A 14820-nucleotide genomic window follows, 5' to 3' on the forward strand; every position below is an offset into this window, starting at 1 on the left:
TATGGCAAGGAGTGTGGCATCATTGGAATCTTGGGCAATTTCAATGATCTGTATCTTCAAAGAAATACTTGGCAGATGTAGTGCTTCTCCAACACACACTACCCCTATTCCATGCTTGTGGGAATAGCCCAGCAAATCTTGTTTTTCTGACCTGAGCCTTAATACATCTCAGGGCTGGTGTTGGAACAGTGAGTCAGCCATAGGATCTGAGGCCAAATGAACATTTATTGAAGGAAAAGAATCATAAAGCAGTCAGTCACTGGGCATTTCTCAGTGCCCATCAGTTTTTCCACACTGAGGGAGATGCTCAAGAAGAAGCTAGGACCCGGTTCTCTCAGAGAGACTATGACTCAGTTATAGAGACAAGACTTCCAGAATGAACTAATACAAGCAAAACCAAGTTCAAGTTGCAATTACATAAATAATAAGCCAGGTTGAATGAACACAAGCGGATCATTTATTATATCATCTTCTTTCACTCTCTTGTCCAAGAAGAAAACCATGGGATCCCACTTACATGCAGACAGAGAAATCTTGATCTGATGGCAAGATTTGGAGTGGAGGCAAAGAGAGGCTTAGATTCTGTCCTTTTGGACTAGAAAGCGTGTCACTGTCCCTTAGTGGACCGCGTAATGCAAAACTACAGGCCCTTGGCAGATTTGCCACAATTTATCATTCCTCTCTAATCCTCTCACCTACTCCGGCATGCTTGTCGGCTCTCTGAACTGCCCAGTGTCCCACTCTGTGCCCTACTTCCACTTGAAGATCTGTTCTCCTCTTCTTTGTGTTGCTGGACTCAATGACAGCCTATGGAGGGGGACGTTTCTGGTACCGGGAAAAAGCTGTTCTCTGACTTCAGCTCAGTTCTAACACCGTCCAGCTGGAGAATGCATCGGCCCTCCCAGGTCCCGTGCTCTGTCCTGCAAGAGTGTTGCCCGCCCCCCTTCCGACGCTGCCGGCAAGCACAGGGAATGACCAGCAGTTCCAGCTACAGATCAACAGTTCTCAAGACTTATTTCTCAGGTTTAATTAATTTGCTAGAGCAGCTCACGGAACTCAGAGAAACATTTTACTTACTAGGCCATCAGTTTATCATAAAAGGGTGTACCTTAGGAAGAGCCAGATTGAAGAAATGCATAGGGGGAGGTATTGAGGAGAGGGTGTGGATTTCCATGCTCTACGAATGCACCGCTGTCCCCAGATCTTCACATGCTCACCAATCTGGAAGCTCTCTGAACTTCACCCTTTTGGGCTTCCACAAAGGCTTTGTTATCTGGGTATGATTGATTAAATCATTGACCATTGGCAATTGATTCCACCTCCAGCTCTTCTCTCCCAGCCCCCACCTTGCTGCTCCCCAGCTTGCACTGAAAGTTCCAACCCTCTAACCACAGGGTTGGCTCCACTGGTGAGGAGCCCCCACCCTTCTGTGCTTTCCCAGAGTCACTTCATTAACATAACAAAAGACACCTTGGGGCGCCTGGGTGGCTCAGTGGCTTAAAGCCTCTGCCTTCAGCTCAGGTCATGATCTCAGGGTCCTGGGATCGAGCCCTGCATCGGGCTCTCTGCTCAGCGGGGATCCTGCTTCCTCTTCTCTCTCTGCCTGCCTCTCTGCCTACTTGTGATCTCTGTCTGTCAAATAAATAAATAAAATCTTTCAAAAAAATGACTTTTACAAAAGACACCTTGATTATTTACCACACTATGAAAATTTCTAAGGCTTTGGGAGGTGTGAGCCAGGAACCTTGGATCCAGACCAAATACATATTTTCATCTGAATGACCAAATATATGTTTTTCTTATAAATTATGATATTGTACTTCCCAGAGTACAATGCGATTTAGTATTCTACAGTACTTTTGATTTAGGACCATCGCCTGTCTCTGAAAATTTAGTATGAAAGGGTGTTCCTCCTGTAACATTATCTGACTTTTCCTTCTCAGGACTGTACCCTGCTATATCAAGCATGTGTAACTGATATTACTCAATAATGACTATGACTAGGAATAATTTAAGATGCTACTCTCATTCTCACAGAAACCTACAGGGCCTTGGATAGGAGGGCATGATTTAAGGGAGGACTTTGGGTGCAAGAATGTTGGTTTCAAGACCCTTAAGATCTGATCAAGGAAACCACCACCTACTCAACTCCATGCTCAGCACGCAACCCCCAGGACGGGACTGAGACCTACAGAGACCTCTGGCCTTAAAAAACAACAACAACAACAACAAAAATGTGTCTTCCCAGTCTATCCTCATCATGTGGTTCAACATAAAAATAATGCAAAACTGTAAAATCAGTAAGGAAGCCCATTAGTAAAGTTCTGATTTTTTCCCTGTGGCAACGATTTTAATGCTTTGTTATGCCAACAGTTTTTATTTTTTCACGCTTTGTCTGCCTGACAGGAAATCTAGCCAGCACCAAGCCAACCTAATGGAGTGAGTCGGCAACCTAGTGCCCCCTCTACAGAGACACACATTCTGGGTCATGACTGAGGGCCTGTGTGTGGAGAGTTTATCAACCAACCATCTCCACCCTCTGGGCTTGGTCCTCAAGGAAGGGACATCTTTGGCTTCACATTAGGGTGCTTCCTGCCATGCAGGGAGGAAACACTGGGGTAAGGGTCTTGTCTGGTCTGGTTGACACTGATTTCTCTACTCTCTGTTGGGATTGAGGGTGGAGCGTAAGAGTATGCTCACATCTCAGTAGGCTCTTTGCCTCTCTGGATGCCAGATCTACTTCAGGAGCTTGTCTAGGTGACGTCAGTCACCACCAACATAGGCTCCCTTGGGTCACTCCATCTGTGGGCCTACAGTAGAGTCTTTGCAGGCTTTGTCCCATTCCTTGCAGGAGAAAGACAAGTCAGGGGCAAAATCTCCAGGAAGACCCCGTCTTAACCCAACAGAGCATCATTGACCTTTATTCTCATTCCTTGTAAAAATGTGTCCACTTCATTTAAGCGAAGGGACACTTCAGTGTCACTTAGGAGCTGTCCTGTCCAGACTCCAGGTGGGTGCTTTCTTTGTGCCTGTTTTGTATTTAACTGGGTTATCTCAGTTAACCCTCAGCGTAAACTTCTTGGGGGGTTATTATTCCCATTTTATAGATGAAAAACCGAGGCTCAAAGACATTAAGTAATTTCTCCAAGATCACCCCGCTAGTAAGTGATCGAGTCTGGATTTGCATTAAGGTTTGCCTAATTCCAAAATCCCTCATCTTTCTTTTCCCTGCTGCTAGAAGACAGTACCGTTCCTCTGACTTTTTCTTATCAGTTTCAAATAATTATTTCTGTGACACTCACCTCAATAACAAAGGGTCATGACAAAACAAAAATACACAAGCGCATTCCTCAGGCTGTGGTGTAAGGACCCGTTTACGTCAGATCCTGAAAGAGTGTGGGTGGAGGACAGAGGGGATTTTCAGCCTTGGAATTTGCACGTAACCTGGGCTTGACCCAATACTCACTAAATCTGAATCTCTGGAAATGCGTTTTCAGAAAAATGCATCTTTAGCGAAGTCCCCATGTGGTAGGTAATGCAAGCGAAAGCCCCCTTCCTAGAGGGGTGCCTGATGAAGCAGAACGAGGACCTTGAGGGAAAATTTCATCAAGTTCAGGAAGGGAAACAGTTCATTTTTCGGGATTCTGTAGGGGACATATACTCATTATTTTTTGTGTATGGGTGGAACAGGGATGCTATTTCTCTGCGTGCTAACACACACACTGGAACCAAATGGAGTCACCCAGCTTTTTGAGCCTGGTCCTTTCTTGTTGGCGTGAAAAAGACCAAAGAACCCCATGGCTCTCAGGCCCTGATGTCACAGTCAGTAGATCTGGCAAGGTCCCGGTCTCTCCTTCACAAAGACAAGTAAGTAGAATTATGCAGATTGGGTTGGCAGAATCATTGCCTCTAAAACAAGCCCAAAAGCCACAGACACCCACCAAATTGCATAAAACAGAGCTGTGGCCAAGAGGAAGTACATGGCAGCTCAGAAAGCAGTAAAAGAAAATGTTACCAATATCGCTGTTCGTGTATTAGCATCACTGGTGGAAATCATCAGTTTCTCCTTCAGGGCCAAAAATGTCATATACTATATCAAAAATACTAATCATATCATTCTCTTCCTAGAAGCCAGATAGAGAGGGGAAATTTTTCAGATTAGGCTTCTGCAATGGAAAATGAGTAAAGGTGCTTTCATTAAAAAAAAAAAGAAAAAGGAAAAGTGGCACCGTTAGCTAACCAGTATTTGGAGACGCCGGTGTCAAGTGTTTGGTGGAGATTTGAGCTCGCTTGTTTTTTTAAACAAGTCATGTAAATGGAATATTTGGAAACGTTTCATTGTGATCGATGCAGTAATAATGAGCTGCTTACATGATGCTAAGAATTTTTTATTATCTCATTCATTCTTCACAAAATGCTGCAAAGTAGGGATTGTCCTCATCCAAAAACTGCTGGAGAGAAAACAGGGCCTGGGGAAGGTGAGTGTCTTGCCTATCGCCGCATGGTAAGTCGCAGAGACCATCTGGCCCCACAGCTCTGATTCTGGCTGAGTCACCCAGTTCCTCCATTGCCTCTGCCTCCCCATCCCGGTTTTTTGCTAATGCAGGGGATGCCTGGTCCAAAACGAGAGTTCATCCTCTGTGCATGGCTACTCCGTGAACGTTGACTCTGGCCAACATCTCTTGCCCCTCTTTTGAAAATGGGCTATACCCAGGGGTTCAGATTCCCTCCCAGCGTATGTACTATACCCATCCCTGCTTTCTGATGGAGCAAGAGCTGGACAGGTGCCGATGAAACATTTTTGAAGTGTGATAGTCTGTGGCAAAGGGCATTGGGTGTGGAGGCAGACTGCCTGGCTCTGAGCCCTGCCCCGTGACTTACGAGCTGTGTGCAGGTGACACTGTGCAGGCTACCAGGTTGTCTCTTCCCCATTCCTCTGGTTTGCAATACTGATGTGAAGATGAAAGAGTGGGAGGGCGGGAGGGAGGGCTGAATGAGTTAATATATTAGGTAAATTCATATGTGCTTAGAATGGTGACTAGCACCCAATGAACCCTCAGTAGACACCGTTGCTGTGTTTGTCATGGTCGTGAAAGATGAGTAATGAGAGCCCTTGGGGCCATCAGTGCAGCAGTGTGTAGTGCCACCCAAACCATCCACAGCGAGTGAGCAGCAGTCACTTGCAGACAAAAAGGGGAGGCTAAGAGTGTGGGTGCTGAACCAGACCACTTGTCTTCTTATCTCAGCTTGACACTCACTAGCTGTGGGACCTTGGGTAACTCACTCAACATTTTCTTGCCTTGGTTTTCCCACCGCAAAAGAGTAATGATAAGAGTATTTCCTTCAAAGGCATATTATAAGGGTTAACAGCCAGTGAACATTTCCAGAGTGTTTAGAAAATGCTTGGGACATAACAAGAACTGCCTACGTGTTGGGTAATAAACAACGAAAAATACCACCTTTGCCAGTTGTTGAAGTCAGATTTGTTAGCAAATTCTGGGAATGTGTGAACCTCAGCTCATGAGCGCCGGATCTCAGTAACCCTTAGACTGAAGGCCTTAGTGGCTTCCGGGATCTAGTGCAAAAATAGGAGTGAGAACTGAAGACTAAGTTACAGTTTGGACCAGTTCTTGGACCATCAGGGAGACTCTTGCAGAAATTCGGGCCTCAAGCTGCTGATCTTCCTCCGACGGGGTGAGAGTCCCCCTTCACAGCTTGGGAGGCGTGGGGGAGGGCAGCAGCGGGCACAGCCTCCCACTGATGGGCACCCCCGATGACAGCATCCTTGGACAATGCTGAGCCTGGCTACATGCCCAGTGGATGTGGGCATTTGGGTGAGCAGCTCTGCAGGCCACAGGAGGAAGCATCTTGTGGTGCAAAGGGCATAGACTTTGGAATTAGTCGAGCCTACCTTGAATTCCTCCTCCCTTGTTTACCAGCCATGGGACCTGTCACAATTTACTCAGACCCTCTGAGCCTTTATTTCTTCAGCCTTATAATGGGGGTAATAATGCCTCCCTATACAGTAAGTTTGATTTTAAAAAAAATCCGTATCGTGCATCTAACACAGCAAGCAGAACATGCGCTGTGGTTCCCCATCGGGAGTGACTGTCCTTTACTGTGCACCGGCAGTGTGTCTGGGCTCTGTGTTAGGCACTAGGATCCATTATGACACTTTATAAGGTTCTAGGAGATAAGTTCTATTAACTCTTTTCTTTATAAATGAAGAGACTTGGGGTGGGCAGGGGTAGAATAACCTACCCAGAGCCACACAGCTGGGACTGGTGGGACTTGTGCTTCCATCCTGGTTTTGTCCGACTCTAAACTCTCTCTCACTGCCCTTCACTGGCCGTCCCCTCTACTTCATTCCAGTCTGTTCAGAGGTAAACAGGCAGCATTAAAGACCACCTACTCTGAGAGCAAACACACAGACTACAGTGTTAGTGGTCCCAGGTCTGTGTTGGTCCTCAGGCCTTCAGTACAGGCCAGGGCCGCTGGGGGTGAGCAGAGCGGAGCCAGACAACAGAGCTGACCCATCCCGTTGGACACACCTCATCTTCAGAAGGAAGACACACTTGAGGGGCTGACTTTCAGCTCTTCTGATCCCAGAGTTCCAAAATAACCTGTTCCAGAAGAGACACCCTGTCTTGTCCCCCAGCAGAGGTCTGCAGGTGTCACACTGGCTTAATTGAAGACCTCTGATTAAAACCCTAGCACGCGATTGCCAGTGAGGTTCCCACTCATTTTTTTTTTAAGATTTTATTTATTTGACAGACAGAGATCACAAGTAGGCAGAGAGGCAGGCAGAGAGAGAGGAAGGGAAGCAGGCTCCCCGCTGAGCAGAGAGCCCGATGCGGGGCTCTATCCCAGGATGCTGGGAATCATGACCTGAGCCACCAAGGCAGAGGCTTAACCCACTGAGCCACCCAGGCACCCCAGGTTTCCACTCATTCTTATCCTTGAATGAGGCCCCCAAACACGTCCAGTAGTTCTCTGGCCATCTTATCTCCTTTTTGATTTCTATTACCCCTTCTTATATTAGAAAATCCTGGGAAGGCTAGTGGGCCTCTGCATTTGGAAAGTAATGCACCTGGACATTCAGTGAAACAGGGGCTTTACAGTTTTATAAGAGCAGCTCATTTAAGCAGGGAATCCCCCTAATAATGGACTTCACCTACCCTGGCTTAAGAGAGAGAGAAGCAAATAAAATAGCAAACAAAGTAAAGCAAAACAAAAAAACCAACCCATAGCACAGGGCAGTGTTCTCTAGTGGGCTTCGGGGTCTGGGACATTCTCCTTAGACTTGAAACCAAAATGGAATTGGTATGCACAGCACACACACTTGCACAAATCTGATGCATCTCACGTTGTATGAGGCGTTTTCTTTTCTGGTTAGGAGTACCTTTGTGGGGAATGAGCCTATTTTCTTCCAGAAGGATTAGGGATATTTATCTTCCCACTCTGGAAGTAGATAGGTATTATTGCCATGTTACAGAGATGGTCTTAGAGATGGCACAGATACTGGTAAAAATGAGTTACCAGGGATGCCTGGGTGGCTCAGTTGGTTGAGCAGCTGCCTTTGGCTCAGGTCATGATCCCAGCATCCTGGGATGGAGTCCCACATCCGGCTCCTTACTCGGCAGGGAGCCTGCTTCTCTCTCTGTCTCGCTTGACTCTCTGTCTGCCTGTACTTGCTTGCTCGCTCTCTCTCTCTCTGACAAATAAATAAATTAAAATCCTAAAAACTGAGTTACCACTCACTATACTGACCATTTGCCATATGTGTCCCCGTTAAATGGGTCCGATACACCATTACAAGTTGGGTATTTCTCAGCGGCCACTGACAGACTTCTTCAAAATCACTTCAGGCCACCGTGATTTGCTTGCTCTGCCCCTTCTCTCTGTGTCATCTTTCCAGCTGAATATTGGCTCCATGCTGTGTCTCCTCTTCTCCCCTCCAGCCTTCGCATCCATGACCCAGTTTCAGTCTTGTCATCTCTAACAGATGCTGTCATTGTCTCTCCCAATTCCCTTGACACCCATGAATGTCATGTGGGTTTCCTTCCATGTGAATGGCTTCTTACAGAAAATACCACAACTCTCTGAGTGCTTTTTCAGGCTGCAGAGAATGCCAAGACTCCTCGCCTGGTAGCCAGAAGTCCCAGGGACTAAACACCCCTGGGAGCAGACAACCACCGATGACACATGGGAATTGGCAGATAAATACCGTGGCCTCCTTGCTCCTAGAGTGGATCAATTCTGAAATGTATTCTCTAGTCTCCCAGAGGTTCTTTTTGACCTATTTTTACCCTCCCCTACAGATACTTCCTGGAATCACCGTCCAAATAAACTAAATCTTACTTCAATCCTGCCTTAGGCTCTGCTTCTCAGAGTACCCACCTTACGGTGCTAGTCCAGTTTGAGACACCAGCCGCCTCTAGTACCTGAACTAGGAACTGCCTCTGGGGAACTGGCGTAGGAAATCCCAGCCTCTCAGAGCTGCGTAGCCCCCTGAGAAATGCCCCGGGAAGTATGACCTTCACCCGGGTTCCTCTAGGCAGGAGGGGCTTGAGACATTGCAGTTAACTAGATTGGTGGAGAATTTCATGATTTATTCAAGTCAGCAGACAAAGTAGACAGTTTGTGAAGAACTTTTCAATTTACTTGAGTATGTCAGTATCGTTTTGTGTACATCTGGCTTTTAAGGAGAAAATATAATATGGTGGTTAAGAGCTTGGGCTCTGGGGTCACAAGAACTGGGTTCAGATCCTAGTTCTGACTCTTGCCAAGTATGTGACCTTGGGGCAGACTAATTAGTCTCTGTAGGTCGCAGTTCCTTTAACTATAAAGTGGGGAAATAATAATAGAACCTACCTCAGGGAGTTGTTGGGAGGGATTAAATGCCATAATACTAAAGCCCTTGTCATAGAGCCCAGCACATCATACACACCCAAATAGATATCTGCTATCATTAATGCACCATGATCTGTCCCAGAGCATAACATAGCACACTGTGCCCTTCATCAAGAAAGAGAAAAGTAAGTATGGATAGACCCAGAAATCTGTAGGTTTCATTTTCCTGCTACATAATACATGGAGATTTGGGTCGGTGTCTGGGAAAGGGGATATGGTTCCCCTGGATTAACGCGTTGCTCCTGATTTGGGGACTAGTTGCCCGGAAGTAGAGCCCATCATGGGCGCGCTTGTATAAGTGATTTATTGTTGGGGAGGCACTGAGGTAAAACCTGTAAGGGGATGAGGAAGGCAGGCAAGGTAGGACAGAGGAAGTGGCTGAGTAATGATGTAGATTCATTTGAATTTAGACTCAACTTAATTCCTGATCCGAGGAAGCCCTGGTCTAGGAATGGCTTTACAGAGTTCCTCCATATTGAGGCCAGGGGGCAGCTCTTTTGTACCCCGTGTCAGTCAGTCCCCGAGTAGTACACCTCTGGGGGAAGGCATAACCTCCTCGGTATTTCCGGGGGAGGGGGCTTTCGTTTGGCGAGAACACTTCTCAGCAGGAGCGTGCGTCTGTGAACTGTTAACAGCCAACATTCCCAGGAGTGGGGGGACGGGTGCGCTGGTAAAGGGTCTCTAGGTGAGACCTCATCAGTTACTGTTGAACCTCTCTATTTCCATAAAATGTATATCATATTATGTACAATATTTCTGCTGTGGTAATTAGAAAAAAAAAAAAACCCACCAACGCTTATCCTGCTTCTTCATCAATTGGTAACTCAAAGTATCCCAGTAATCCGCTTCCTCCACCCCCAGCCCTCCTTGCCGGACTTAGTCGTCACGGGCTCTTACTGAGGAACACTTGTTAAGGCATCTCTCCCTCTGGTAACCCCCTCTGGTAACCCCCTCTGGTAACGTCCTGCTCATCTTGGAGTTTCTGAACTTGCTCTCACATCTCATCTCTGCATCTAGAAAAGTCTTGGTTTATGAGAAACCCACCAACCCGTGTTCCCCTTCACCCCATAGCTACTCTGTTTATTGATAGCTGACAGAGTTGGCAGGCCAGAGCAGGTAGTGGGAGAACACTGGCCTCAGAATTAGGAGGCCTGAGCCTGAATCCCAATTTTACCAGCTCTCAGTTGTGTGGTCACTTTTCTGTTGGGCATTCTTTTCCTTTTTTTTCATAAAACTGGTTCAAAAGACCTGCCCTGAATCCTTCACAGAGTGACTGTGTGATCAGGTGAAAAAACACATACTAAAGGGCTTTAGAAAACAGTATCCTAAGGCAAGTCATTCATAGATTGTGACTACAGTGATTGGCCTGTTGAGCTTGGACAGTCGTTAGCCTTGCAATTTCGGTTACTGTGAGTCCATGTGAAAGTCTCAGCCATTGCGTCCCTTCCCCTGCACGTTGTCCCCTAGCTCTCTGGTGATCCATTTTGTGCTCTCTGTGACATCCAAGTCATTCCTATGGGGAAGAGGACCTCAGGCTCTACAAGAGATTTGCTAAAGAAAGGCCAATGGGAAGATTCAGTGAGAATATTTCTTACCGAGCATAGTCACCTGAAGTCCTCCTTGTCCAGTTGAAAGTTACCCAACTTTTGTCCAAGATTAGCTTTCCGGAAAAACAGAATTGTGCTGGTAACACCAGGGAAGATGTTTTCAAAATCCATTAAAATGAGTAACTTAACATCAATATGTTTATTTTGTTTATTGCTAAATATTATTATTTTAATACACAAGTTAACTTTTCTTTCAGAGCTGTCCTGAGAACCCTTTGGCGCTGTCACATCTGATGCATGTAACAGTGACACACACCATGCCTGATACAGACACAGGGCACTTTGCAATCACAGATAGGAAGTCTGGATGTTGGCATTTTGAAGGCAGTGACTCGTATTATGTGTGTGTGCTGGGGGGGACTGCCAAAGAGTTTTCTCAAGACCTGCTACTTTGAGATGATTTGGGAAATTATTGAAATTCTTTGTTCACTTTGTTTGGGTTTAGATTATTGAACCTATTGCATTTATTGATGACTCAGTCTCTATCTTGAAAGAAATACCATGTAGGAAATGGACCTGGGGGAGCATCCAAGGACAGGAAGGAAGGAAGAGGACTGCAGAAGGGAGGCAGGGAGGCTGAAGGTGTGCTTGCCATCACAATTCACCAGATCGTTTTGCTGGGTGTTGCCATGCAGGGCTCTTTTGGAACCCGGGAGGGGTGGCCTAGTACAACAGGGACAATACGATCTGGTTATGAAGGCGAGGGAATGGATCAAATAAACAAGTTCTCCTCTATTACTGAGGTCATATAAAAACCTTCCCACTTAAAATGTGGTCCTCAGACCAGGAGCACAGGTATCCCTCGGGAACTTGTTAGATATGCAGAATTTTAGGCCCCACTTCAGAGGTACTGAATCAGAATCTGCCTTTTAAAAAGGTCCCCAGGTGATTTCACGTTAGGGTCAATAAACAGTCCTATAAAGAATTCAAATAGTATAAACCAGGGTGTTTTCCTTCAGGGATGAGGCAATAGGGCTCTAGGAAACTCAACAGACTTTTGTGAACACTCCCCCCCCCAAAATCAGCCTTTTAAAAGGAATTTAATTTATAGTGGAAGAAGCAGAAAAGTAAATTGATCCTTGGGATACAGAGTAATGAGTAAAGAGATGTGTCTACTTGCAAATGAGAAAAGTTTCACATAGAACATTGTTTCATATTCTATCAACTTTTTCTTCTTTTATTCCTTTTAGCACTTAAAAACTTCTTTGATAATCGGTATATAGTAATGGAAGGAGTCAGGCTCTAACTCACCTCTGTGCTTCTAAAAATTGAGGGTACTTAATGTCTTTCTGCGGGTCCTCTACTCCAGACTCTAATGCCCACTCTTCCCCAAGGCAGGACCTCTTATCAGCACACCTGCTCCTATCTGGCCCTGTACTTGGGCCTTCTTTCTGAGCCTAATCAGGCTTTGCTTTGTTTCCCTGCACCTGAGTATTAGTCTTAATATATACGGTCCTACCTTGCCAGTCCTGCCGTCTCCAGTTGCTCCTCAAGACTGAAATTTGTTTGGATTCTACATTAGAGCCATGCTTCCTGCTGAGACATCCACACACACCTGGATTTCTAAGGGTGACCTGGCTAGAGACGCCTCATTCTTTTGTTTACTGACTCCCTCATGGTCTTCTTAGATTATTTATGATGTAAGTACCATATAGAGACGTGAACAGTGTAATCAAGCTAGGGAATGGGGATTTGGGTTGCTATTATATTTTGTTTTGTGTTATTTTATTTTATTTATTTATTTCCTTACTGATTTATTTATTATATTCAGTTAGTCAATGTATAGTACATCATTAGTTTTCGATGTAGTGTTTAATGATTCATTAGTTGCATATAACACCCATCACAACATGTGTCCTCCTTAATACCATCACCTAGTCACCCCATCCCCCTACTCCCCTCCTTTTTATAACCCTCAGTTTCCCCGAGTCCAGAGTCTCTCATGTTTTAAAGACTGGTCAGGAAGATCTTTCTGATAAAGTAGCCTCTCTCATCTGCCATCTTTTTCTGTTTGCTTCACATCTTGTGTTTTTCCTTAAAAAAAAAAAAAGTCCTTTGTAGGCATTTTAATGAGGTTCTGGGAAAAGAGTAAAGATAAACATATACATTTAACCCACCAATATTAAATGAAGCTATAACTGCATTTTCTAACACAATTATTGTCACCTTGTTCACTAAACAGGCTTATGAAAAATTTAGATATCCCTACACTGGACTCAGTTTCAGTTGAGGTCCTACATTAAGTGTTTTTCCTAATCCCTAGAGATCCTTGTTACAAGCACTCAAATTCTATTAGAAGGTATTAATCTAAAAGCACACAATACCTTTTCAAACATGATTTAACATTTTAAAACCAGTTTCTCGATATCACCCACATCTTCATGTTTTTTTAACCTTGCCAATAATTCTGTGTAGAAAATTGGTATCCAGGCTGCCTGGAATTGTTATTGAGCTCATCTGAATGCAGAAAAGTCAAAATTCTCTTAGGAAGTTTAAGGTTTTTTTCGAGGTATTTAACATTTACATTTCTGGGATGAATGCTCGGCTCCTATCGCCTTCTCACTATAGGCCTGCTTTGGAAACGGACTCTATTATATGTTCAACAAACATTGTTTTTTGTTTTTTTCCTGAGGTACATTAACTTACCACAAGGAGGGCACATTAAAATGGTGTATAAATCAATGACATAGTTATTAATGGACTAATAACAGGTTGTCAGGCTTTAGTAGCCTAAAGACTACCTAATAAGGAAGTTGACAGCGGGAAAACCATGAATTCTAAGGTCTGATTCTTATTCTGAGAAGAAAATGAAAATGTACATGTTAAAGCTGCAGCTTCAAAGAGTTAAAATGGCGTCCTTTTCCCTTTGAGGTGACACCTTTATCTTCCAAAATTGTCTTTAAAGTAGCAGGACACTGTGTCATAGACTGGTTATTGACGGTGAAACATGTACTTTTCAGCGCAGCGAGTGCCTCGCTTAATGCTGGGTGATCGTCTGTTCAGTTACTTATTTAAAAAATGTTGATTTACTGCCTCCCTTGCACTGGCCACTGTTTGAGTACCGGGGCCACAAAACGCAAATGAAAGACACTTCACCATCCCCTTCACTGACAGTCAGGTGGGGAAGAGAATGAGTTAACAATTCCATTTCCGAGTAGAGGTATTCAGTCGCAGAGACACCCAACCTTTCCTCTAGGAGCCACGCAGGGAGTCCAGGGAAGAAAACATTATTCTGAGTTTCCAAGGAGGCAAGCATAATTACTGATGGAAGGCATTCTAGAACACTGAAGTTTCACGGTGGTAGGATCCATGTCTGTTCACCTTTCTATCCCATCACTGAGCACAGCATTAGTACACAGCAGACCATCAATAAATGTTTATTGAAGGAAAGAAGAGCGGGGGATAAAATACACGTTCGGTACAGTATCACATGCATTTGTGTGTTTGTGTGTGTGTGTTTATGTGTCTGAAACTACTGATGCTCAATGGCGTCTCCATACTGCCCGAGTTGTAGAGTTGTTTCTTGCAACCTGCAAACAATCTTCATACACAGTTGCTTGCCTAAGCAGTGGGTTTAAGAGTGATTGCTAGCCATTCAACTGGATTAGAAAATAGACGATCGTTTTTGTTTTTCGGTTGTCTAAATAAGCCTTCTGTTCTTACTGTCACATTGTTGTCCGTACAACAGAGGAACCTTTTAAAGAATAGGATAAGATTCAGATAAAATGTAGAAAATAATTAAATTACTTATTCATCAAATATCTGTGGAGAATCTTTTATGTGCCAGGCTCTGTAAGATAAAAAGGAAGATAAAAAGGCACAGTCTCTATCCTCAAGGTGTTTACAGTCTTTGCGGGAGACAGATGCCACAACACACACTGTGTTGGAGGCATTATTATTAAGGTGTATGTAAGATGTTATGAGACCACAGATGAGGGAAACCGATTAAAGTGTGTGGGATGAGGTAGAATTGCTTATCAGGGAGGATTTCGGAGAGAAAATGACAGCTTGGCTGAATATTGTAAGTAAGGATTAGGTTATTAGGTGGTAATGGAGAAAGGGGACGTTTCTTGCAAACACTGGGAGACAAGAGATTATGATGTGTAACGGTAGTGAAAAGGTAGCAAGGTAGGGATAAGGAGAGGAGATTTAAAAAAATAAAAGATGGTGGAAAATATTCATTGCAGCACTATTCACAGTAGCCAAGACATGGAAATAGCTGACATGTCCCACTAAGAGATGAATGGGTGAAGAAAATATGGTATGGATATATAGTAGAGTATTAGCCTACCAGAGAGAA

The sequence above is a fragment of the Lutra lutra genome, chromosome 10 (genome assembly GCF_902655055.1).
Source record: "Lutra lutra chromosome 10, mLutLut1.2, whole genome shotgun sequence".
Classification (NCBI taxonomy): domain Eukaryota; kingdom Metazoa; phylum Chordata; class Mammalia; order Carnivora; family Mustelidae; genus Lutra; species Lutra lutra.